Source organism: Pinus tabuliformis, chromosome 2_1 (genome assembly GCF_031772625.1).
Source record: "Pinus tabuliformis cultivar Carrire ecotype Pingquan chromosome 2_1, CPIR1, whole genome shotgun sequence".
Lineage (NCBI taxonomy): Eukaryota > Viridiplantae > Streptophyta > Pinopsida > Pinales > Pinaceae > Pinus > Pinus tabuliformis.
In genome coordinates, this window is record NC_142299.1 from 957,977,933 (window position 1) to 958,005,719 (window position 27,787).

The window sequence follows — 27,787 nt, forward strand, 5'->3', positions numbered from 1 at the left end:
TTCTGGCATCATTTTCCACATTCTTTTGTTTGCAAGTTTGGGTGTTCATCATAAGTTTTCTTGGCCTTGCACCTCTTGCCGAACGTATAAGCTTTGTCACAGAGTAAGTGAAAAATTGCATGGCATATGTACATAGGGTACGTGTAATCTATACCTTATACTGCAATTGTTTATACACTTGGAATGGTCACTGCAGTGCAGTGACTTCATAAAATATTATGTTTGTTGGTTCTACAATCTGATGTTTTATTGTAAATTGTTGTAGACAAATTGCATTCTACATTGGACCAACAAGTGAGATTCTTATATGTATATGGACTATGTACTCATATTTGTGGATACAAGATATGAGCTAATTGATATATATGATAAAGTGTTTGACATTTCGAAGTAACTGATGCAAATATATTGTTAATTAATTCTCCTATAGTTGGTGGGCTTCTCAACGCCACATGTGGAAATGCAATAGAGATGCTCATTGCACTGTTTACACTTTACCATGGGAAGACCAATGTGGTCAAGTATTCTCTACTAGGCTCTGTTCTTTCCAACTTACTTTTTGTGCTTGGCACATCTCTCTTTTGTGGAGGAATTTCCAACATGAAAAAATAACAACGGTTTGAAAAGGCATGTGATACATTTTTAGTTTTTTCTTAACAACCTAGGCCACCAAAACAAGTCTGACCTGCTCATGATATTCATTCATTAAGGCCTAACCATGGGTGTTGTATTGCTATATGACGTAGGTTATTTCTGGAATCGACTCCAGTCTTCTCATGATGGCTTCACTGTGTCTCATGCTACCCTTAGACCTTCAACAATCTATGGCATATAGTGAAGCAGCTGCATCAACATTACAACTGTCTAGAGTCAGCAGCATCATCATGCTGATAGCTTATGCTGCATATTTGTTCTTCCAATTAAGGACACATATACAATTGTTTGAAGAAGGCCCAGAAACAAAGGAGCTTTTTCTCTGAATCCTCAACAGCAAGAATTCTTTGTCTTGGGTGGTTCCACTCCATCCCCATCTCCATATACATCCATAATATTAACTCTGTTGAGAGACAATTGAGACTTATAGGAATCTGAATTCAGCATTTTCTTGCTCACATTAGTGTAAATCTCCTTGAGCACAATTTGGAATGCACGCAATACATTTGTATTATCCAGAGCCAATTCAAAGTCAAGTGAATCCATGCATGATTGACTACAAGCAATGGCTTATCTAATCATGATTCAGTGTTTGGAGGCTGCCAATTTGACTTAGAGGAAGAGGTAAGTGACGCTCCAATGGTAATTGGGGATCTCCTTCTAGATTTGCAGGACACTGGCTTGGAGCTTGTAGCTCTGGATGAATCTACGTCAAATGGCAAAATTTTGTATCATCTCAAATCGAAACTAGAATGTGTCTTGGAAAGGAGAGGCAAAAATGGTGATTTTTGGCACTCTAAATTTCTCGATTTCTAAGTGCCATTGTCTGATAGACGGCGCGATCGTGTTGAAAAGTGGCTTCACTGCAACACTGCAAAATTTTCTGGGAATGCTGATGTACAAAATTTGCAACTGGAGGCAATTTTATCACTTGCAAAACTGAAACAGGGACTCTCTGTATGTGTTTGTAAATGTTCTTTATGTTTTTGGCAATGTGTTCTAGAGAAGGGCCATTCCTCTGATCACTCTTGTATGGGTAACCATTGTTGCGATGAAAAGTGCACATATTTCTCTCTTGAATCACACCAAGGAAATGAATTGGAGGAATGCCGAAATTTGATAGGTCATGATGGGAGTCATGATTGCAAAAAGAAAAATCATACATGTATGAAGCTCTGTTCTTTATTTGATAAATCATCTAATTGTAACAAATTTTGTTGCTTGAAGGTTGGCCATGAAGGTTAAAAATTGCTACAAATTGGCAAATGCCTACAAATTTTTCATTATAATAAAATGAAAAGTTATTTGCAGGTGGGATGTTGTCTTTTAACAAGTAGACTTCCAAGGGTTTCCAAACTAAAGTCCCCATATGGATTATTAAGCAATGATGCATTTGAGATTATGACAAATTCTATATCAGCATATTATTATACAACCTTAACTAATGCATTGACTAGCTTTTCCATTAGGCAATCAACTAGTGTAATGGATTTCACTTTGAGTGGATCTTTTCCAATATAATTGACTACAAGCAATGGATTATCTAATCATTTGACTATGAATTCTCATGGTGAATCTGATACAAAAATTCCATCTATAAGGGACATTTGTCTTCTCCAATGGTTGACTAAGACAATTGAAGTTGTCGATGTTAATGTAGGTATGATAAATGACTCAAGAAAGACTTGATAGAAATCGTGTGTTATTGTTGCTTTCATGGCATGTATCCTAAAGGAATTGATCTCAATAGACATTCAGATGCACAAGTTTAATCTAAATGGGAGAATGATATGACTAAAGAGTGCAATTCCTTTGATGAAAAATAAAAGTTGATACTTAGTTCCCTAGGCATAAAGAAAGAATGTGATTAAATGTCTAATGGTCTACAAGACTAAATTTACCATCTGCAAGTGTTATTGAGAAACATAAATTTACTCATCACAAAAATCTTCTCTCAAAAAGATCATATTCATATTGACTACATTGAAATCTTTGCACCTACTACAAATATGAACTCTTATCTACTTATTCTTTCACACATTATTCATTCTGTATAAGAGTTATAACATACATCAATTGGATGTCAATAGTGTTTTTTTACATGGTGTTCTCACTGAGGAGATTTATATGGAGCAATTTTTTTACATGGTGTTCTCAATGAGGAGATTTATATGGAGCAACCCAAGGCTTTGAGAAGGGCCACAATCTTGTTTGTCTACTAAAGAAATCCTTTTACACTTTGAATCAAGCCTCCATAGTGTGGTATAAGAAGATTGGTTGATTATTAGTTTTGGTTTCAAGCATCATGAATTTGATTGTAGTGTTTATATTTTGCAAACGATGATACTTACATGTTGGTGACTTAATCATAAATTGAAGTAGTGTCAACCTAATTTTGGGTTTGAAAAAACAATAAATAGAGATATTTACAATTACAAACCTGAGTGTGTTGTATTTTTCCTTATGGAAGCAAGTTTTGCAAATGGATAACAATATATTTATCTACCTAAATATAAATCGCCATTCATTATACATGTTTAGGATGGAACACTATAAACCATTTTTGGCACCATATCAATCAAGAGAGAAATTGACTGAGTGTGCCTTTGAAAATTAATGGTACTCAGTACAAGAAGACTAGTGGAGCCTCATTTACTTGATTCATAGCATATTTGATATATTATTTGATGTTAGTGTGGTCTACAAAATCATGTAGGATATGAAAGAGAGTTGCTTAGAGGCCACAAAAAGGGTTGTTTATGAAAGATACATATTAGCACAATATCAAGTATTGCATTAAGAATATGAAACTAGTCAGTTACTTTGGTCTTGTAAGAAGCAGGCAGAACTATTGACCACTAAAATTGAATATAAGGGTGCATTTAATGTTGACAAAATCAATGTGAATCCACATAATGGATGAGGTTGGCTTCTCATTTGAGCAATAGATTCAATGTATTATGCAATACAAAATCTTCTTGTTCATAGTAAAATAGTGTATGTGGACTCTTCATGCCCATTATTTGACAAAATAAAGATATTGTGAATCTTCTTGTTCATAGTAAAATAGTGTATGTGGAGGCTTCATGCCCATTCTTTGACAAAATAAAGATATTTTGAATCTTATTTATTGCAAGATAAGTGATCACATCATTAATATTTTTGCAAAGTCATTAACAAAAGACAAGTTTACGAAACTTTGAACTATGTTTTGGATTTAAAAAATTGCAATCATGGTAGAGTGTACATAAGACAATTTCACCTCTAAAAAGTTTCAGATAGTTGTGTTGACAAATGAGCTTTGAAACATCAATTTCATCATACAATTTGACCTTTTATGGATATTGTTGATTCACAATGGAAGGTCAAATAACTAATTGGTTAGATTCGTCCAAGGTCCCCAAGTTATGCAAGTCGAAGTATCTAAGATAGGTCCCCAAGCTTTGCAAGTCAAAGTATCTAAGATAGGTCCCCAAGCTTTGCAAATCAAAGTATCTGAGATGAAGATTCAAATGCATTTAAGATTATTAACGTTGACTGTTTTTCCTATTTTAGATGAGTTACATTTAATTTTAAGCCATATATAAATCATACCGATTGTCTTATCATTAAAATTATTTAGTTATCCATTTTATGTCAAGAAATTCTTACTTGTACTTCAACACTGTAAAGATATGATATCTTTGAACACAAAATTTTCTTGAAATTCATTATTCATCATTCCTGTAAGTCCACAGCTCCCTAACAATCATTACCATTGACTTGAGGACATTTAAATAACATTGTGATATACTTAAAACCTTAGTTTTAAAAATAAGACATAAATTCCTTGAGAATTCACTTTCTTTAGATCCTTTGAAAGCTCATTTTCCATAGGAGTTCACGATTTGTTGTTAACTATCCTCGGCTACACTTGGAGATGATACAACGCATAGCAACCTCCCATGAAATAACAACATAAATCTTATAAATCAGACAGAGCAAATCAACATTGCCACGAAATACCCGAAGTATCATCATCGCGATTACTTCATAAAAAGTGCCAAACATAATACAAAGAACAATAGTAAAAACAAGCACCACACACATTTGTAATAAACTTTTATTATTATGGGTTGATAAAGAAACAGAGGATACAGAGCTATACAGAGGCCAACCCCAATCAAGTCGATCACAAACAATGAACTATGATCATCCACAGGCCAACTCCATTGAATTTGTTATACAATTATTTACATATTTTACATCATCAATACAACGGTATAAGAAGTGCAAGTGATCAGAAGTGTCAGTGGATTCAAATAATTTAAGAAAGGAGGAAGCACTGTATTAGCTGATCCAGTGAAAACATACCACTGACTAGGAATCTCTAAACAGAAAGGTGGGGTGCAGTTCCTATTCGATGAAGGAAAGAAAACAATACCAGCAATTGCCCCAAATTGTCACCTTGTGTTGTACCAATCTCCTACCAAATCACACTCCTTTCAAATTCAGATGTTCAGCAAGAAGTCCAATAGTATCCAACACCTTCTCCATCAGTCTGCCCAATTCTTACAAATAGACTTTGGATCATGCCTTCTACTTTCAAAGGAAACTCCAGTGGCTAAAAGGAGTATTTTACTTCCTACAAGGCCAAGAAGTGCTAAGAATCTATGTCAAGCACTAGAATCTATGTTAACACTGTGATTCATCAATGGTCTTTACCTCTGTAATTTGAAGAGTTGTCATTCTGTAGAAAAAAGACTATTTATCAGCTTGTAATTTGTACAAATTGTATAAGCAATTCTAGATTAGGTGGATTTAATTCCTTTCTCCTACCACCACTGTAATTAGCACTGTCTTCTTTTAGTTCTACCAATTTTACAGACTTCTCTATAATGAGGTCAATTTCACAATTCCTGGGTCATCAAATGACAGGGCCATGTTCAGCCAGTGTGGTGAATATTTCTCCATTTCTGGTCTTCTGTTCGATGATAAACAAATCATATTTGGCAAATCCCAGTGGTATTGTGCTTTCCAGATCTTGGCATTATTGTACCCAATTTCTGTCTTTAGCAAGGTAATTGTCACAGTGGAAAACAGATGAACGACGATGGTTTTTAGAGAACCATCGTCCATACATACTGATACAACCTTCAAAGGCAATTACTTAATTCCATTGCAAGAGGCCCAAAATACAACATCTAAGAATAGGATTTTATCAATCCAAGACTATAGAGAAAACACTCTGAATTTGATTTGAAGAGATCACCAAGGGAGAATTGGATGGCAGGTTCCCTTGGAGGAGATTTTGTATGCATACAGTTGTCTTTTACTTGAAAATTTGTTAGTCCAGTTTCTTGGCGAACAACTTCTACTGTCTTGGCATCAACGTGGTTTCCAGCTGTATCAGTCACATAGAACACATCAGCTACCTTATCACCCTGCGTTGACACCTCTGCTTTTGTAACTAACATCCCATTTTCTCTAAATATGCGAGTCACCTCCGACAGAAGCCCAACACGGTCATTGGTGCAGAGTTCCAGTCGCATACCCTGAATTCATAAAATATCATCAACAAAACTCACACTAAACTGACTAAAATTTAAAAAGGATCAAATTTGAATGCACCGGGAATCCCAAGTCTTAGGGTTTTGAATAAATTTCCCCCATGGATTTGATCCTTGGACTCATACCTCTGATGTTCTTCGTCTAATGGTAGCCTCCAAACACTGAATCACATGCTGCTTCTCTGCTTCTGAATACACAGGGCAACCATCAGTATGCCTGATGTAGTACTCCTGTATCACAAAAGAGAAGAACGGAAATAAATACCCCAAATCTTCTTTAACCTAATTTAGATTCAATGTTAATCCCATTAGGGATGTGATCTGAAACCACCTATACCTGGTTTAACAAAATCAAATTAGGAATTAAACATTTGAAAAAAAACAAAGATCCTATGAAAAGTCAAGTCGCTTGTAAGAAACCAAAATGATGAGATAGTAAAACCGTATAGTGCATATTCAAATTACAATTACAGAGATCAAGAGAGAGCTGATTGAAAGCAACAAAGATCCAGATCAAAAAGCAGACAAGTTTACACAACATCAAATACCTTTTGTCCTGCCAATTACCAAACAAATAAACTGTATAATCCCCTGAATCTCTACTAACTTGCAGCTTAGCTGTTCCATGAACAATGAGACACTTGAAAAAATTATCACAGCCTCTAGCATGTGGACGTATCCTTGGCAAACGTTTGAACTTGGTAGTGAGAGGATTGACAACAAATAAAGTAATGTTAGACCGAGCCACCAAAAATAAACCATCACAGGCAGCCTTGAGACCTAGGGTCTTCATGCCCATTATTTGACAAAATAAAGATATTGTGAATCTTCTTGCTCATAGTAAGATAGTGTATGTGGAGGTTTCATGCCCATTATTTGACAAAATAAAGATATTGTGAATCTTATTTATTGCAAGATAAGTGATCACATCATTAATATTTTTGCATAGTCATTAACAAAAGACAAGTTTACGAAACTTTGAACTATTTTTTGGATTTAAAAAATTGCAATCATGGTAGAGTGTACGTAAGACAATTTCAACTATAAAAAGTTTCAGATAGTTGTGTTGACAAATGAGCTTTGAAACATCAATTTCATCATACAATTTGACCTTTTATGGATATTGTTGATTCACAATGGAAGGTCAAATTACTAATTGGTTAGATTCGTCCAAGGTCCCCAAGTTATGCAAGTCGAAGCATCTAAGATAGGTCCCCAAGCTTTGTAAGTTAAAGTATCTAAGATAGGTCCCCAAGCTTTGCAAATCAAAGTATCTAAGATAGGTCCCCAAGCTTTGCAAATCAAAGTATCTAAGATGAAGATTCAAATGCATTTAAGATGATTAATGTTGATTGTTTTTCCTATTTTAGATGAGTTACTTTTAATTTTAAACCATATATAAACCATACCGATTGTCTTATCATTAAAATTATTTAGTTATCCATTTTATGTCAGGCAATGCCTACTTGTACTTCAACACTGTAAGGATATCTTTGAACACAACATTTTCTGGAAATTCATTATTCTTCATTCCTGTAAGTCCACAATGCTCTAACAACCATTGCCATTGACTTGAGGAAATTTAAAGAACATTGTGATATACTTAAAACCCTAGTTTTAAAAATAAGACATAAATTCCTTGAGAATTCACTTTCTTTAGATCCTTTGAAAGCTCATTTTCCATAGGAGTTCACGATTTGTTGTTAACTATCCTCGGCTGCACTTGGAGATGATACAGTGCATAGCAACCTCCAATGAAATAACAACAGAAATCTTATAAATCAGACAGAGCAAATCAACATTGCCATGAAATACCTGAAGTATCATCATCGCGGTTACTTCATAAAAAGTGCCAAACATAATACAAAGAACAATAGCAAAAACAAGCACCACACACATTTGTAATAAACTTTTATTATTATGGGCTGATAAAGAAACATAGGATATAGAGGTATATAGAGGCCACCACCAGTCAAGTCGATCACAAACAATGAACTATGATCATCTACAGACCAACTCCATTGAATTTGCTATACAATTATTTACATATTTTACATCATCAATACAATGGTATAAGAAGTGCAAGTGATCAGAAGTGTCAGTGGATTCAAATGATTTAAGAAAGAAGCGGGAAGCACTATATTAGTTGATCCAATGAAAACATACCACTGACCAAGAATCTTTAAACAGAAAGGTGGTGTACAGTTCCTATTCGATGAAGGAAAGCAAAAAATACCAACAATTTCCCCAAATTGTCACCTCGTGCTGTATCAATCTCCTACCAAATCACACTCCTTTCAAATTTAGATGTTCAGCAAGAAGTCCAGTAGTATCCAACACCTTCTCCATCAGTCTGCCCAATTCTTGCAGCTAGACTTGGGATCGTGCCTTCTAACTTTCTTGCAGTTAGTGGTAACTTTCTGCTTTAATAGCTTTCTGCTTTTGGGAATGTTGCACAAGATATATCAACATGGAAAGTGTCAAACTGTTAGTAGTAACTTTCTGCACTGACAGCTTTCTGCATATGAGAATGTTGCACAAAATATATCAACATGAAAAAATATTTTTAAATCATTGGCACTCTAAGGAGAGGTTTCAAAATCGATAAAAAAAAAGTTATGCAATCTCATTTCTGATAATAGAAAAAGAACAGACAGTGGCAGTGAAGACAACGAACCAAGTGAGTCAAAATTGTTAAGGCTTCAGTGTGTAACCCCGTATTTGGCATGAGAGCTATCTTACTTGATAGCAAAGGGATGACTACAACAATTTTCGAGGCCAATACAATTTGGCGAGATGCAAGTAATAGAAAAGAGAGGTAAACTCTAGCCTCTCAGCCTTTCATTTCAAATTGAGTTGAAATGTGGTATTCACAACTTATTTGGTAGAATTTATAAAGAAAATGTTCATATATGAGAATCAAGATTTTGACTGGTATATTTATGTCAATTGTATAATTTGGGAATATCTCAAAATTTGATTATCAGCAGAGGACCAATTCTTTGACCCTTTCCTAATTGTCATTTTTGAAATATTCCTGCCATCGTCAAAAGTTCAGATGGTTTTGAAAAGACGTGCTCGCTACTGGAGTCTAGTTTATGAAGTATCATGAATAATTCCAGCTCTCAAATGCTTTGAATAAATTAGTTTCAATCATACAAAGAGAGAGGACATAATAAAATCGAGAAATCTGAGCACTTGGTAGTTTCTGACACACAAAAATTTTCTCATTTCAAGGAGAAGATTAAAGAGAAGGCAGAGCACACCGTGAATGGTACATGTGAGAGTTATGATAAACCCAGGGAATTACACTGTGATTGGTACATGTGAGAGTTAGGAGAGAGGGATGATACGTAGGAGAGGTAGGCCTTCAAAAAGGTTGAAGATTAAGAAGAACAACACACAGATCTGAGATATAATATAGCACACTAGGCTTCCATTTTATACAATTCCCACAAACTGTGGAAAAAAATTTTGTCATTCATTGGAAGCAACCAATAAAGCATATATTTTAAAAGTAAACCAAAGAAAATAACTCATAACAAGTTAATGCACAAGTAGAGAACAGAGATTTACAATTTTGAAGTCTTCTCCAATCTAATGAGCCCTGCAATTTCTTCAAAGATAAACCCAATTTTCTGTAAGGAAATATGTGATAAGATTAACAAAGATCTTATTAACAAAACGTAAACAATACTCAAAAGACCAAAAACCAGAAAACCAGGAAAAATAGATAACCCTAAAAACAAAAACAAAAAAGTAAAAGCAAGAAACCTGGCCTAGCGCTCCTCCTCCTGCAGAAAAATTTAATGCACAAGTAGAGAACAGAGATTTACAATTTTGAAGTCTTCTCCAATCTAATGAGCCCTGCAATTTCTTCAAAGATAAACCCAATTTTCTGTAAGGAAATATGTGATAAGATTAACAAAGATCTTATTAACAAAACGTAAACAATACTCAAAAGACCAAAAACCAGAAAACCAGGAAAAAAAGATAACCCTAAAAACAAAACAAAAAAAGTAAAAGCAAGAAACCTGGCCTAGCGCTCCTCCTCCTGCAGAAAAATCCGCCCTAAGTGGCTCTCCTCATCCATTTGGCGCTCCTCCTCCTCATGCAGAAAAAGCTGGTGCACAAAAAGGTATACGGACGGATGCGCTAGGTTTAATTGATTTTTTTAATGTTTTCTTTCGACGGCAGATAATTGTTCAATCATCTAACAATAGATCTGACGGTTAAGATTATGACAGAAAGACATTTAGGGGAATTCATCTCAGAGGGAAACGCCTTACGGCGTAATTAGCACACTACAAAATAAATAAACAAATTGCTCATTCAAATTGTATATTCAACTTGCAACCCAGAATTACAGCAATGATTTTTGTGCACGTGATGAACTGTGAGTCTATGGTGTCCGCCTTTCTAAGTTGAGCGATCAGTAGGCTTTTGAGAAGGTGAGAAGCAAGAGGCTGAAATCAAAAAAAAATGGAAAAGGAAGACGCTCTATTCTTGTCAGGTCTGTGGAAGACATGATAGTTGATGCAGCCTCTGCTTTATCAAACATAATTTACAGATACCAACGTCGTTATTCAGGCCGTTTTGTTGTTGTACCAAACTCAAAGTGTTTTCTCCAAATGTCTCAAGCTGGAATTTAGCCAGGGAAATCAGATCTGGGTGGATATTTCTCCTGAAGATCACAGAAATCGGATCATGGCCGCAACTGTGCATTAAATCCGAAAATTCGTTTTTCTCACGCAATCTGGAAATTAAGGCTCCAAAGAACCATAAAATTCGCTCAAACGGTTGTGAAATTTGGAAAACCATTTCTGGGTTACCTAATTCGCCCTGTTCCCGAAAAAACCCATGTCTTGGATTTTTCTAATTTTCCTCATTTTTCTCAGAAAACATATTTTAAAATCGTGTTTCAAAACAGTTATATTTTTTGTTATGTTTTGGCAACAAAAATCGATTGTTGTGGTTGGATTTTTTATTTGCAGGTTTTGATGTGAGGTTGAGCAGTCAGCTTATCAGAACCTTCTTATTAATTCTTTTGGTGGCGAATGGATAAGAAGGCTTTTCCCAACATTCTTTCTCCTAGTTTCATCATGATTTGTGATGCCAGCAGACATTGTCAAAACAATGAATCAGGTAGCAGGCGAGTATTTGATGATGGTCGGATCATACATGCTCTGAAGGGTATCGTTCAAAGCACTAATCCTCACTGGCATTTGGAGAACGGCCTCAAGAATTGGTGGAACACGATTATTAGCCAACTCTATCACAGAAATCACACGCAATGTTGTTGGCATCTTATCTGCCATCTACCTTGTCAATTTTCTCATCAGCATCTCCACAGTCATTATCACTCCCGTAACAAGTTGTTTTTATTATTTGTGATTTGTTTTGTTTTATGCGTTTCATTTCTTTCTGTTTATTTTTCATTTGTTTTGTTTGTTTTATATGTTTTTGTTTAATTTTTTTTAATGAAATTATACATGTTATATTTTCAAAAATTTAAAAGGATACATATATATTTCATTAAACAAAACAATTTATTAATAAAGAAAATGTTTTTTTTAATCAAATTGAATTAAATCAATTCTGCAGCTAAATAATTTTTATGATATACTAACAAAACAATTTCTTTTTCTGATCCTCCAGGTCACATGAAGTGCAGAAGGAGAGCATACTTGAAATTTTTTTTATTTTTATTTTGTTAGCATAGTCAAGATTTTATCAATCCTTTTCTTTTTATTTTTCCTATCTATCTAAAAACTAACTTTTTTTAAGTATATTCATGCTTCCAATGAAGCCATTTACGGATTAGAATTTTTGAAATGCTCATATCCAAACTTGAAAAATGTACCTAATTGTTTGTAAGGATATGCAAAATCGACTTGACCTTTCGATTTGTCGCAAGGATCTCTTGAAGAATTGATGAATATTGTGGCGTAACCGCTTTTTTATACCATTCCTTAATGTAGTCTTTGGGTTGCATTCTAGAACCTTTGTCCATAAATGGTTAGTAAAAACAAAAACAAATAAAATACACTCTAAACTGAAAGCTAGTTCCTATGCACACTTCCCTGGCAACGGTGCCAAAATGTTGAGGCAAATTAATTACCTATCATTTAATTGTCAACACGGGGGTTTCGTAAAACTTGCAAAGCATGCGTGCACTATATATGCTAGAAATTAACTTCCAATTTAGAACAATCTAACTACTAAACCAAATAACGACAAGCTAAATTCACCTATTCTAATTCAACAATCAATTCAAAGGAAATTATAGGACAGTGTTTGGAATTGAAATCTTAGTCTATCACACTTGCAGGAATTGAAATATTAATCTATCACACTTGCGGCAATTGAAAAGCACACCACTCTTTCAAAAACGAAATTGCATGAAATGAAATCTACTCTAAGGGATCATGTGTGCATTATCAAATCAGGATCCTATGAAATGAATAATCAAAACCACATGATATGAAATGAAAGCAAAAACAATAATTCTTAACCTCTAGATATGAAAGCAAATAAAAACAATTACTCTTAACCTCTCACACAGGAAAAGATATGAAAGAAAAAAATATTAATCTATGAAAGCAAATAAAAACAATCACTCTTAACCTCTCACACAGGAAAAGATATGAAATAAATAAATCTTAATCTATGAAAGCAATAAATCTTAATCTATGAAAAATAATAAATCTCACACATTATAGATGGCCAATCCAAAAGCATGATGGATGGAAAGTTGAGAGGCTCCAAATACAAGCATAACCAAATCAAAGTGAACATCACTCATGAGCACGGTGCCAAATCCAAATTCTATATTCAAAACAACAGCATTTCCCCAACTTTTCACATCTAAAATGATAGGAGAAAACTTCCCCTATTTATACAAAATGATGAGAAGTTATCTCATTAATGAGAGTCCATGAATCTCTCCCTATATTTATAGAGTTACAATCAAAATAAGAAATGATAAGACACATGTCTTCTTAGAGTTTCAATACAAATAGGAAATGATGCACATATTCTCATGATCTCATGATCTTCTCCACTCAAATTCGAATTTGGTTTTGGGAGGCCACATAAGGGTCTTTTAGAATCTTCCTTTTGACCTACACATGTCAACAATCTCATCCCACTTGTTAGGTATAAGCATATGCACATTATTTTCTAATTTTTAACCATAAATTCACTTAAAATTGCTAAGAATTAATCAAGTTTGAAAAAACATAAATGTGACCCAAGAATGATAATGGTAAGGTAAATGTAATGAAATAGAGGTGGAGTGAAGGTGACAATATGGAAATATAAGTGAAAATGTAATGGAAATAAATGACAATTTCAAGGCCCAACAATGTGCAATGGAAATAACTAATCAAAAGAAACCCTAGGGGTACAGTAGGTATTGGAAGGTCAACATCGACATAGAAAGAAGAGAAATATCAACAAGTGTGAATGGTGACTAGGAACCTGGTTTTGGGGGGAAGAGATATAGCTAGGGGACATAATGGAGACAACGGAAAAAGTGGTAGAGGGTCGGGCCAAAGGAAGGGTTTTTCAGTGGATCTCCTGTGAAATTGGGTGGAGAAGGAATGGGAACAAGAGATGAACCATCTTCCAAAGGTTAGTACCATTACTCAAGGTTGGTATATAATCAAGTTATATACAGTAGAGATGGCCGGCTAGGCTCTTGGAAAAACTTAAAGTATTGATTCCTCTCTAGTGATGACAAAGCAGTGGAATCCATTATTTAATGTTAGCCATGAAAAATTGGAAAGTACCCTTGTGTAGGTAAGTCTTTCAAGGTTGCCTCCACAACTCTACTCAAAGGACGTCTTTAAGGTTATCTGGAACAAAGTAGGGTCTTTCTTGGAAGCTAACATGTCATATGAAGAAACTGGGAAGATGGTTATAGTGGGAATTTTAGTCAATATATATTTGTGTGAGGGATTATTTGTTGAATTGAAAATTTGTTATCAAGTTTATACTCATAAACAGTCCCTCGACTATGAAGGCATACCCTTCAAGTGCCACAGGTTCCACGAATATGGTCATACCATAAAGAAATGTACTCTTCCATTTGCACGCAATAACGGGAGAAGGGATTCACTTTCTATAAGACATGGGGGAGGTAACAGGGAATTAAAAGAATGTTAGGTGGAGGATAACCTCACCTAGGTGCAATATGAGAATCCTAGGGAGCTTATGCAAGTGGATGGGGATGATGAAGCTATGGGTGATGCGTCTTCAAAGTCAAGGATGCACGTGTCGCATTTCGGTGACCCCTCTTCCTCTAGTGCTAAATCAATGGGGAAAGAAACACATCAACAAACTCTTTATCTAGGGATGGAACTCTATAGGATTTGGGCACTTGGAATATCACTAAGAAGAAAGGAGATTCATAATCATAATTCTATCACAAGCCCTTCATAGAGGGCTTCCGACTGGAGCAACAAGAGGTCCTATCCATTTTGGCTATTGTTTATTTTTATTATTACCCAATACACTAGGTGGCTACTATATATACTGACGCTTTTTGATATCTTTTTTAGACAGGTCATGGACAGCATAGGGCTTATAAATCATGGCTATATTTTTTGGTTTTTGGTGGTTGTCAGCATACTTTTTGAATGCACATGGTGCATATACTAAACGTAATTTCCATATTGATTATGAAAAATGATTTTTTCTTTATAAAAAACACTCCTCACAACTACTTGAAATAGAACTAATTGATAGAGAGGGTTATTCTATTAACTTTATTTCAAGATTCTAAATTTGGTTCATATGTAGATTGGAAGGGTAAAATATTTGTCTAGAATTTTTTCCATTCTATTTATGTTTTGTTCACGCTACAAGTCACTAATTGATATTTATGTAGCATTATATAATAATATTGCATGACATGTATGGTTTGTTTTTCTTTTTTGAGGTATAAGGGAGGATTTTATTTTCCTAGATAAATAGGAAGAAAAAAAACTTTTGCATTAAAAAGGGGATATATTTGAACTATCCAATAGGTTAATACAAATTTTATGAAGCAAAAATAACTTGAAAACTTTAAATTTATTCAAAATTTAAATAATATTACCTATCTACACTATTCTCATAATTCTAGAACTAGAGCTAAATATTTGGCTTGTATATAGCCACACATTGTCTTACAAAAAAACATATCTCATATAACGTCACAAATTCATAAGATTAATAGGTTCATACTCACTTGGGATATTCTACGTGCTTCCAACTTTTGACAAGAGATTGGCTAAGATTTGCTTCATTACTTTGTTAGTGTCCTATTGGATAATGTCCTTTTCCATGGATTCCATTTGATTCAATCCAAGAGAACCACTAAAAATAACATGGGATGTTGACTTCCTCCAATCCTCATATCCCAACCTTTTCTCCAATTCTACTTCCAAAACATTGGCCTAGAGCACTCTTATTTTCTCCCCAACTTCCCCAAATCTCTTATTGTTGCTTTCCTGCCTAATTCCTAACAACATCTTCTTCTTCTCAAACTTCTCTATCCATGTCTTTGTGTTAATCATTTGTCTTTGAATCACTTTCATGACGCTTCAAATTTTTTCCTCCCAATCTTTCATTCATCCTTCTCATTTCCTCGCATATGGAAAATGTAGAGATTCTCACTGTAGATTAAACTGATTATGCAATGTACTAAAGCAAAATACTTAATCTACTTCTACAATCAAACTTGTGGAAGCTTAATCGATTTCGAGAAAGACCAAACAGAACATATATAATAGAAAATAAGATTCAATCACACATGAAACATAGAAGAATATTGTGGGGAAAGCCTCAGCTAAAAACCCCGCTATCTATATTATCATACAAGTGGAAATATCTCAGAATTACACAAAGCTTTAGCTCTCAAGCTATCCATATCTCAGTACAATCCCTCACTGCTGCTCATAGACAGACTAGACAACACATATGCCTTCCTTCAATCCTCCAAGCCTCCTATTTCCTTGCACAGTTTCTCCTGGGTCCTCCAGCTGCCCCCTATGTGTTTCTCACCTCACACACTGCTCTGACCTCTTAAATAACTGCACAATCCTGAAGGAATGAATTCCTTCTGCATGCAAGAGATTTTCTTATAGGAAAATCCTAGCAACTGATAGTACATTGTCCCTTCCTTCAATATCAACTGGGTCTCTGTCTGAACGGACATGCATAAGTTATTTATGAGAGAATATTCAGTTATCTGGAGAACACTAGTTGCATGCAGGCATGCATTAACTAACTGAACTCACAATTAGTTCCACATACTATTTGGAACTAATTTAACTGGACTTAACTCAGTTAACTGAGCTAACTAATTACAACTCAAATACAACTCATCCTTATCTCCTTAATTAAGGGATAACTTCCTCAATCAAAGGGATAACTGTTGCATGTCTTCACAAAGACTTCATGTTTGATTTTCTCTAACTAATTAACTCAAGATGAATTAATTAGTTATTTTTCAAACAGCTGGTGAGACTAAATTCAAATTTTGATTCTCAATTTTAATTCAAGGACAAATTAAAATTGGAATATATCCTGAAATGCTATCTATAGCGATGTTATTTTTATCATTTTTATTTTTTTCATTCCTTGTTGCTATTTTCAACATTGGTACTTGAAAATAGCATTTCTATTTTTAGCATTTCTTGTTGCTATTTTCAACACTCCCTCTCAACAAGAAAGGCATTCAACTTGAACTCGATCCTGAACCTTTGGAATGTTTTGCATGCAACACTTCTCTCAAGTGTTGTTTCTCGAGCAACTCTAGAAAGAAAAAATATACAACCTAAATCAATATGATGCATCTTTCATCAAAGTCTCTGACTGCTATTGCCTCTATCTACTGAAAACTCTGCACCTCTATGCTCTTAAGTATCTCACTTCTCTAGCCTCTGTCACTTTGATCTCTGACTGCATCAATCCCACTGATTTCTCCCGCTGCATCCGTGTTGTTGTTGGTTCTATCTCCCGGCATTGCATCCACACTGCACCTCCTCTCATCATGTTGCATCGTGCTGCCCACTGCTGCATTGCAACTCAGTTACTGAGAAGTAAGTAACTGATCTCCCAACTGACCTCCCTGTTGGGCTAGAAACACCCTCTGATGCTGAAGCTCCCTCTGCCACTCCATCTGCATCTGTCTCTACCCACTCAGCTAGTCCTGCTACTCCTCGTCGGGGCTCCTGTAGCAAGGTCTAATCAAAGAGGTTGGGTACCTCAAGGATCCTGCCCCTATTTCAGCCTTCTTGGGACTATCTCTTCACATCGCCCCACCTCACACCTGGAGGTATGGCTGCATGTGATCCCTCTGCCCACTTGGCTTGAAATTTCCCCCTACTGGAGGTCTCTGCATGAGTGGATGCCTCCACTCGATCTCCTCTCGGCTTCTCCAGTTGTGGCTGCTCCACAACCTCCTGAAACTGCTTCACCAATTGTGGCTCCTCCACAATTGTCTGAGACTTCTTCTGAGGTTGCATGTTGAGAGGTAATGTACTCTCCCTCTCAACCACCAAGTCTCCAACATTTGCCTTGCTCCTCAAGGCTTTGCATGCATCTTGAACCTCAAGAGCATACAGGTTCTTAACTCGTGAACCGATCTGCTTCACCTGTCTCGTGGTGATGTGTCTAAGGAAAACCTTTCCCTTACTAAAGACAACATCGTAGCCTTTTTCCTCCAACATCGCGATTGATACCAAGTTCTTCTTCAATCCATGCACATACTTCACATGCGTTAAGGTAATGAGAGCTCCATGCTCCCTCTGAAAAGCAACCGTGCCCACTCCTGAAACACTATACCTTTCATCATTACCCATCTCTATGCGCATCTGGAGGTTTTTCTCCTCTAAGGTACTGAACAAACTCTTATTGTCGGTCATGTGCAATGAGGCTCCACTATCAAGAAACCAACCACAACCCATCATCAATGAAACCATGCATGGGATGAGGGTAAAATCCAATTCGAACTGAGAGGCCAATGCCTCACCTTCAGATCCTTCCGAGTATCCCTTCTTGGATTTCTTCAATGGACAATTAGTTGCATAATGACCCACCTCATGACAATTAAAGTATCTCACTTTAGATTTGTCAATCTTCTTCCCACCATGGGAAGAACTCAATTTGGAATGAGAATCCTTCTCCTTCCCTTTCCTTGCCTTACTGGCTAAGGCTATATTTTCTTCATCATCATGCTTAGATGAAGAACCATCTCTGGTGCTCCTCCTAATCTCCTCCTGCATCAGATCCGACCACAGTCATTCCCAATCTGGCAGTTTCTCTCTTCCATTCACTGAGTCTTGGTAGCTATGCCAGCTCTTAGGAATATCGAGGAGAGAAAGACTCACCATATCATCATCGGTTGTCGTGATTCCTACACTTCCAAGCTCATCTCTATAGGTGATGAGCTTGTTCAGTTATGTAGAAATCGTGTCACCCCTTTCACACTTGATTTTCTGAAGCTTGTCCTTCAATGCAAGATTCCTCTGGTCGTTGTTGTTCTGATATAGGTCCTTCAATGTCTTCCACATTGAAAATGGAGTCTCCTTCCCATGGAGACTCAAGACAATATGGTCTTGAACTCCCTCCAGAAGAATCCTCCTCGCTCTCGCCACAGATTTCTTCCATTTCACCAATTCTTGGGCATTAGCTGCTGCTAGCTTGGGGACTTCTTGATCAATGAAGTCCTTCAAACCATTGTCCTCTAATACCGCTTCCATGCGATCCTTCCATGCTATGTAATTTGAGCTGCCATCTAAGGCATACTCGAGTCTCAAGCCATTGAATGCCATTGGTGAACTTTGAGATGTGATGAGAAATCGACTATGTACCTACAATCAAGAACTTCAAACTTCGAACTTCTCCCTTCTTTGTATATTGTTCTCCACTTCCATCACCTTTGCTCTGATACCATGTAGAAATTCTCACTGTAGATTAAACTGATTATGCAATGTACTAAAGCAAAATACTTAATCTACTTCTACAATCAAACTTGTGGAAGCTTAATTGATTTTGAGCAAGATCAAACAGAACACATATAACAGAGAAGAAGATTCAATCACACATGAAACGCAGAAGAATACTCTAGGGAAAGCCTCAGCTAAAAACCCCGCTATCTGTATTATCATACAAGTGGAAATATCTCACAATTACACAAAGCTTTAACTCTCAAGCTATCCAGCTCTCAGTACAATCCCTCACTAGTGCTCATAGACAGAATAGACAACACATATGCCTTCCTTCAGTCCTCCAAGCCTCCTATTTCCTTGCACAGTTTCTCCTGGGTCCTCGAGCTGCCACCTGTGTGTTTCTCACCTCACACATTGCTCTGACCTCTAAAATAACTGCGCAATCCTTAAGGAATGAATTCCTTCTGCATGCAAGATATTTTCTTGTAGGAAAATCCTAGCAACTGATAGTACATTGTCCCTTCCTTTAATCTCAACTGGGTCTCTGTCTGAACTGACATGCATGAGTTATTTATGAGAGAATATTCAGTTATCTGGAGAACACTAGTTGCATGTATGCATGCATTAACTGATTGAACTCACAATTAGTTCCACAAATTGTTTGGAACTAATTTAACTGGATTTAACTCAGTTAACTAAGCTAACTAATTACAACTCAAATACAACTCATCCTTATCTCCTTAATTAAGGGATAACTTCCTCAATCAAAGGGATAACTGTTGCATGTCTTCACAAAGACTTCATGTTTGATTTTCTCCAACTAATTAACTCAAGATGAATTAATTAATTTTTTCTCAAACAGCTGGTGAGACTAAATTTTCATTTTAATTCAAGGACAAATTAAAATTGGAATATATCCTGAAATGCTATCTATAGCAATGCTATTTTTAGCATTTTTATCTTTTGCATTTCTTATTACCTGAAATTCTATCTATAGTAATGCTATTTATAGCATTTCTTGTTGCTATTTTCAACAGAAAAAGACATTCTTGAGCTTCATTAGAACACCTTTTGCACATGTGGATTTCTTTATGAAGCTCATAATTTTCACAAAATGTGCATATGTTTGGATGCCCATGTGAGTTTACCATCATCCTAGCCCCTTGCTTGAATGAAATCCTGACCTCCATTGATTTAAAGCCACTTCTAAACCCATGTAAAACCATAGAATTTGATGTGCTTCCCAAACCTCTTTATTCAACAAAGAAGAAGCACTAGGGATGTTGGTAGCATAAAGCTCTATATTTATATTTGTATAAAACCACATGCTTTAGGCAATCCCATCTTAACAAGGTCCAAATGAATTCCACTTTGTAGCAATTAATATGGGAGTGCACAAAGGTTCTAGGTCGTTAATGTTGCATTAATCATTCTTAACACGAATCACCACTTGTCCATTGAATGGGTGTGTGTCAAACAATAGTATGGTTTATAAATATTAAATCCCTCTCTTTTTCTTGATAGTTCCATAATGCAAACCACTTGACATGTTTGCTATCCATCTACCAAGGAATGGAGAACTTGTAAAATCTGGGAAAAGTCAATGGATTCAAAACTTTCCACTAATAGTTGTACTTTGAAGACTAACCTTCTTGGTAAACATTCATGGTGGAATGATCTATTGACAATATTATGAGTTAGCGCAAAGGAATTCCCTGCCAGCATTATATGTTTTAGACCCATTTTCTTTAATATTATAGCCAAAGCTTTGACTTGATTTTTGGTAGTCTTTCTTAGTCCCCACACAAAGGTTACTTCCTAATTTCCTTTGGAATCAAGGACGACCCTGACTCCCTTGCACTTGGTACCCCTAAATAAGGGATAATGTTGAGAGATTATTTAATCAGTTTTTCGTACCAAGGTCTAAATGGGTCTCATTAATAAAAATAAAAGTTCCTTAAAACATGTAGGGGCATCATACACATGATTAATGTAATTTGAATGCAACCTATGATTAGATATGGAGAATTCTTCTTTCAAAAAGAGTTAAAAAATAAATAAAATAATTTAAAATTAAATCTAAACTATAGGAGATGGTGGGTTCTCCACACCCATTTATTTTTTTTGGCCAAATTTATTTTGAATATTTATTTATTTCACAATAATGGGTATGATTTTGTATTAAAAAAAATCTTAGACCAAGTCAACTAGCATGAGAAGACAAATTAGTAACAACCCATAGACAAAAAGATACATAATCAAGTCCAAAATGTTTTATCAAAACTTATTCAAATACACGATGTTTTCTCTCAATATGTGCAATGCCTTGCATATTGTGATAATAATAAAACTACCCCATAATGCGTAACTTAAAATAGATAACACGTGAACAATATTTCCACCGGACAATGCCCTTAGCAACATTCATAACCTAAACATCCACATCTATGCCTTTTCCTTGGTTATATTCATCTTATTAGTGCACAAACAACATATCTTCCATAGAAATCTTTTTTCCATAAGAACTCCCACTCCTTGTGACACCTATGTTCCAAAAAAGGTTGAGGATGATGAATCTTCTGCAGTCCCTAAAGCTAAAGGAAGGTGGGGGGAGAGAAAATTCTCATGTGGCAATCCTAGATGAGACACAATCCAAGATACTATGAATTTTAGAGAACCCAACTAGGATTATAGCTCATACCAATAAGTGACAATCATGAAAATATTGAATTCGCGCCCAACTTCCTTATGGCTAGTGGTTACGATGTGGTCTCCATGGGCACAATTGTTAATGATTTTATTCCTAGCCTTATGTTTTCATTCCTATTCTACATGCATCCTAACCCACCTAAAATTAAACTTAGTGACATTCATTGAACCTTTGTTACTTTTTCACATCTTTACAGACCTCTCTAGATTTCCTTTAAATAACATAACACATAACACCTATTTTCCAGGTGGCATTATACCATTGCATCTCTATGCTTTACCCCAAGACTTCAGAAAATGCAAATCGGTAAGTAGAATAGGGCCTCGTTGGTGGTAGCAAAACCAATCATTAGTTAATAAACCATAAGAAAAGCTCCAAGGTGCCAAAATGTTCAAATTCCTACAGACATGGTAGAACCAATGTAGAGAACCTTGGATCCAAAGAGATGGGCCTACCAATACCAAGAAAGGCCTCTAATGCCTATCCAAGTCCAAGCTATAGGTAGCTCCTGAGATGGCTCTCCCAACACTAGTGCTTCATAATTCAAACATAAAAATAGAGGATATTACCATGAACCCTTCTAGTATCACCTTCAAATTTAACCCACAAATGGAATACCACAATTGGAAAATTCTTAATCTCACATGTCTTTAATTTGGAGTAGAGCAAGGAGGGCGGTAGGAAAAATAATTGCTCATCCATCGAGGCATTGTATTTTATCATTCATGAACCACTTCAATCACCATATAATGCATAATTAAACCTAAACCTAAGGTTGGGGTGCTTTAAAATGAAGACCCCTATTTAATATTGTATATAGTTTGATTACAATGGAGTCAATATTAGTTCAATGATTGGCTTCAACATTTAGTTTCCTCAACACATGGTGTCGAGAATAGAGGGAAAACGTCACATCAAATAAATGATCCTTTTAATGAGGCAATGTAGACGATTTTTTTTAACCATAAATAGATATAACGTAGATTAGATTATAACGTAGAAGTATCTAACAATTATTATATGTCTCACTTTTCTCTTTGTTTTCTAGCAAGTCAATTCCTTGATAGGTTGCTAGTGCCTCCACCTCATTATTTGTGATTTATCCTAGTGTCTTAAACAAATGTTAATTATTTTTGTACTTTTCGGTCATAGATACCTGCCCTCCACCCCCTCCTCCCCCGCTACCACACCCACACTTTCCACCTTAATTTATTTTGGACAATGTTGCCACCACAATTAAGACCCAATAAATAACTACAATAGATTATTTTGACATTAATATTATTTGAATTGAAACATTTTAATTATGAACATGCAACATTAATATGGATGTAATTATGCTTTGTACAATCTTTATAATGGACATAACTTGGTATGTAATACTAAATGTAAATTTAGTAATTAATAAGGGCATTACTATAAATGTTTATGCAATTGTAAATGTCAATGTTGATCTTTTTACAAATTTCCATGCTAACTTAATTTCAAATGAGTAATTTTATGTCATTATTATGTTCACTTGGTTGCAAATTGGAACACAAATTTAGCCTCAAATATGGACATTAAAGTAGTCACAATCTGGTCGCTTCTTGGTTACATTCTTAGATGTTTTCTTGGCCATAATAGTGATGTTGTGCATGTTAATGTTGGCATCCTTTGTTACAACTTTGGTGGAAAATAAGTTAATTGAGTTTATGATCCATAAATTGTCGTGTATATTCCACTAGATAGTTCATCACAATAGATCTAATAAATTATACTTAAAAATCTGAAATCTACACTATGAGGGTTTATTCTCTTTAGATTTTTGGATCTGTAAATTATTGTTTATTATGGATTCATGCAAATTATAATTATGCATAAAATAGAGAATAATGGATAAAATCTCACAAACCACAATTTGACACAAGATATAACCTAGGAAAACTTTTTGGGAGAAAACCTAGTTGGAAGGTGAGGCCTCTTTGTGCGCTTTCGCTGAATAGAAAATGGTTGTGAGTATAAAGAAGTAATGATTTTGGCATGTGGGCTACTACAATGCATAAATCCTCTCTGTGTATTATCTCCCTCTCCCTCTTAGCCACTCTGCTTGTCTATGGAACAAACACACTCAAAAAGAATGGAACCCATTTTCCTCCTAGTGGATCGGTTATAACATAACTTAACAACCTACTATTGGTTAGGTTTGACTTCGTCAACTCTTAACCAGAGTTACAATATGGAATATTCTAGAGAATTCTTCATCATGATCACATGGTGTTGTAGTTGCTGCAACACCCTCCAAAATTTTGGCTTGCACTCAATTTCAAAGCCTTCCTTGGTCTTTTTATTGTTGTTGCAAACACTAGAACTCTTTCATGAGTGTTCTCGCAGTGCTTTGGTCCCTTTGGCATGTTGGGTTAATAGTCATATTTTGGCATGTTTGGTTGGCATGCAATGTTTGCAAGCCCTTTTTCATGGTTTCGAAGGTCGGTCTTTATGTATATGAGTTGTCCCAACCATGTAAACATTTGTTGCATCCATACACAAAACCTTGAGCATTATCGCACAAGTGTCGTCACGATCATCCTAAAGCCTATCTTAAGTGTCGCACTTGTCGTATCTTGTCATGAGGTAGTCACACGAAAGGAAATGATTTGTTCATGTGTTTTGATGATCTATGTTGTCGTGTCGTCAAAGTATGCTAAGTGTGTGATCACAGTCAAGGTTCATCACGATTCATCACCCATCCTACACTTAGCCATTTTCGAAGAATCTTCCCGACCGATCAACTTAGCTTCACCAAGCCCCAACTGAATTGTTGCAGAGTCCCATCCCTCTAAGTTATGACCTTGATACTTAAAACTACACAATGGGAAGTCACTTTCCCCTAAGTATGATGATCTACGCAATTCATGTGCCCAGCTCTCGACCTTGACCCCCATAATTACATAATTGTGTCTCTCAGACTACCTTTAATTGCCCACTTCGCATCTTCAACTCTCAAGGTTTTCTCTTGGCCGTTGGAATTGTGCAATGCATAGAATTCCGACCTCCCTTAATACCCAAAACTACGCAGTTGGATTTCCCATTGTCTTTGCCCTCAGTCGGACCCTAATGCCTCTAGAAACTGCATAGTTTTGTACTTCAAGCCTCTCTGAGTTGCGCAGTCTCAGAGCCCAAGCTATACCCCTGACTGCTATAATTGCGCAATGCGTAGTCACTGAGCCCGTTTTCCGAGTATGTCACTTGTCCTGGGCTCAGTCGATGGATAAGAATGCATCATCTTAGACTAGGGGATTTTTGGATTGATGTCATCCCATCATGAGTGAATTGCAGGAACAAGTACACTATCATGTCATGGCAAGGTGATGAATAAGGAGAATAAGGAGGGAAGCATGCCTATACACTCTCTTGTAGTTGAACTCATAAGTTTATCAATCAAGAGAAAGCAAAGGGACACAAGTTTGCAACTAACATCCAATACTAAAGACCATTGAAGAGTTTGCATCACCAAGCCATGTAGAGGTGAAGAGAAAGCATATCCAAGAAGACATGCAGCACTCAACAGAAATAGTGACTTGACATTTCCACATCATCAACTAGTCCATGTCAATGGTGTCATGTCATTTCATGCCATGAGTGGTCATATGCCACATCACTTTTGTGGGACATGTGTATTATATTAAAATGTATTGTAAACAAGAAGTCCAAAGGACACACATGGGATGTAAAGAGTCATGTAAGTTGAAAATTCATAGGAATTCAAACAGTCATGAGGGTAGTCAAAGAGTCACCCTTAGTTATATATACTCCCTCATTGTATGAGCAAAGGAATTTTCACCTTGGCTCCTCCCACAAGGCATTAGAGAGATCAACTAGTTCTTTGAGGAGCAAGGAGTGGCTCCAATGTCCCACTATTGGGGTTAGTGATGTACATTGTAAACATGTGTCTTGGAACTTTTACTTAATAACATAAGCCTTTAAGGCCAGCACATTCTTCATGCATGGATTATGAATATTTGTAAGACTATTCCACAGATGTTTGTATTTCAAGTTTTCTTTCACATGTACTAATATAGTTGAACTATTTTGATTATTTTAGTGTTTATCTTATTAAGAATGTGTTGTAATTGTTGTTATTTTTGTCCCATCCTTGTGGACTATTCTGTATGATATTATACAAATGGTTCTTCATTTATTGGTTGTAGCGATCGTCGCATCCACTGTGGACTATTCCACTGGATGTTAGACGGACCCTTCTAGTTCACGTGTGTCTCTTCTTGGGTGGTACTATTACCTCTCACTTAGAGGCTCACTCTTTCTCCCCCCCCCCTTTGTTGTAGAAGGACCTTGACACAGTTGCAACTGAACACTCACTAGGCACACCCCCTTGCTTTTCGAAGATATCATTTCACCCCTCTCTCGTGCTGACAATTAGAGCTAAAGAAAATCTTTAAGGATTTGGAAACCAAGGCTTTATACCGAATGGGACTCCTACACCAAAAGGTGTGAGGTCTAATTGGGACTTTGTATCGAGGAGGTCCCCTGAATGTTGGCGGGTCCAACATCGTCAACATTTAAGGGGCTAGAAGGAGGATCATCATTATTTTATGGTTGATAAACCCATCAACCCTATCATTCCATCTTTTGGTCAAGGCAACAATGTTAATTGCACCTCCCCTACTTTTTCCTCTGAATTTGGTGACTCTTCTCAACCCAAGCATGAACATGAAACTATGTATGACCAGATTCGGACCATCCGCCCCATAATCTGTCAATTTGCAAAAGTTTTTGGATTGATCCCAAGAGTAATCAGTCTTCCATATTATCCAAAGAAGAACAAGACCACCTCCAAAGGGATAGTAGTTTCGACTCTTGAAGACGTGGTTCTTGCCACTCTTGAAGAATTAGAAAACTCTGTGGAAAACAAAGAAGAGCCTCCACTCTTTCACGGTGGTCACAGAGGCAATATTCTGCTCTCTAACACAATTTTTGGATGGACAGATGGAGAAGAAGAATAGGAAGAAGAGCCATACATTTTGATAAAAGAATATATATGAGGATAGCGAAGAAGAAGACATGGAAGACCAAAATCTCAACTAAATGACTCAAAGCCCACTCACACTTTCGAGTGTTCTACACAAGATGCCAAGGCATTCATAGAAGCTCTTAACGAAGTATGACCCTAATAAGACAGTGAAGGTTGAGGACCATCTGGACAAATTTTACCTGCATCTGCAAACGCTTAAGGTACACTACAATGATGTTGCATGTATACTTTTCCCATGTAAATTGGATGGCAGAGAAGTTTTATGGTATCACATCCTTCCTCCAAACTCCATCTAGAATTGTAGGTGGTTTAAGACGATATTCCTTGAAATATTTGTTGATGATAAGACCCCTGCCATGTTATTAAAATAGTTGGGTAATCTTAAGATGGAGCAAAAGGAAAAAGTGAAAGATTTCAACCAGAGGTTCAATCACATCTTGAACAAATTTTCAGAAGACACGAAACCTCATGACTCCATCACCATATATTATTACACCTTTTCCATGCCAGAAAGCATTGCGTAGTTTGTGAAGTGAACTATGAAACAAAAACTAACAAAAAATTATGAAGAGGCTATTGTTGTTGAGAAGAACTTTCACACTATCATAATCATCTTAGATGATGAACCAAAAGAAGACTCCAAGGACACAGGTAAGAGGTCTCACGCCTCTGTGAGCAGGGCTAAAAAGAAACAACCATCTGATCTAGAAAGCCTGACTTTTCTTGTCAAGTCTTTGTCTAATGAAATGGAAAAGCTCAAACAGAGGACAAGCGAGACCACCATGAGAAACAAGCCTCCCAGATTCAACTAGTTCATAAGGGTTTCACCTTCTAGCAGTAGCAGCAACCAACCAAAAAAATTTGTGCAGGGCTCCAATGTCCTGTTAAAAATTAAGAATAT

The 27,787-nt window shown here is 36.1% G+C and overlaps 1 long non-coding RNA gene across 1 annotated transcript; it reads right to left on the minus strand.

The window, feature by feature from the left end:
* Nucleotides 1-7,759: 7,759 nt before the first annotated feature.
* LOC149203821 (uncharacterized) lies at nt 7,760-12,882 on the minus strand. Its single transcript, XR_016253979.1, has 3 exons — nt 10,238-12,882; nt 9,978-10,079; nt 7,760-9,841 (listed from the first exon to the last, which is right to left on the minus strand). It is a non-coding gene; the product is annotated as an uncharacterized LOC149203821 (long non-coding RNA).
* Between the last annotated feature and the right edge of the window lie 14,905 nt (nt 12,883-27,787).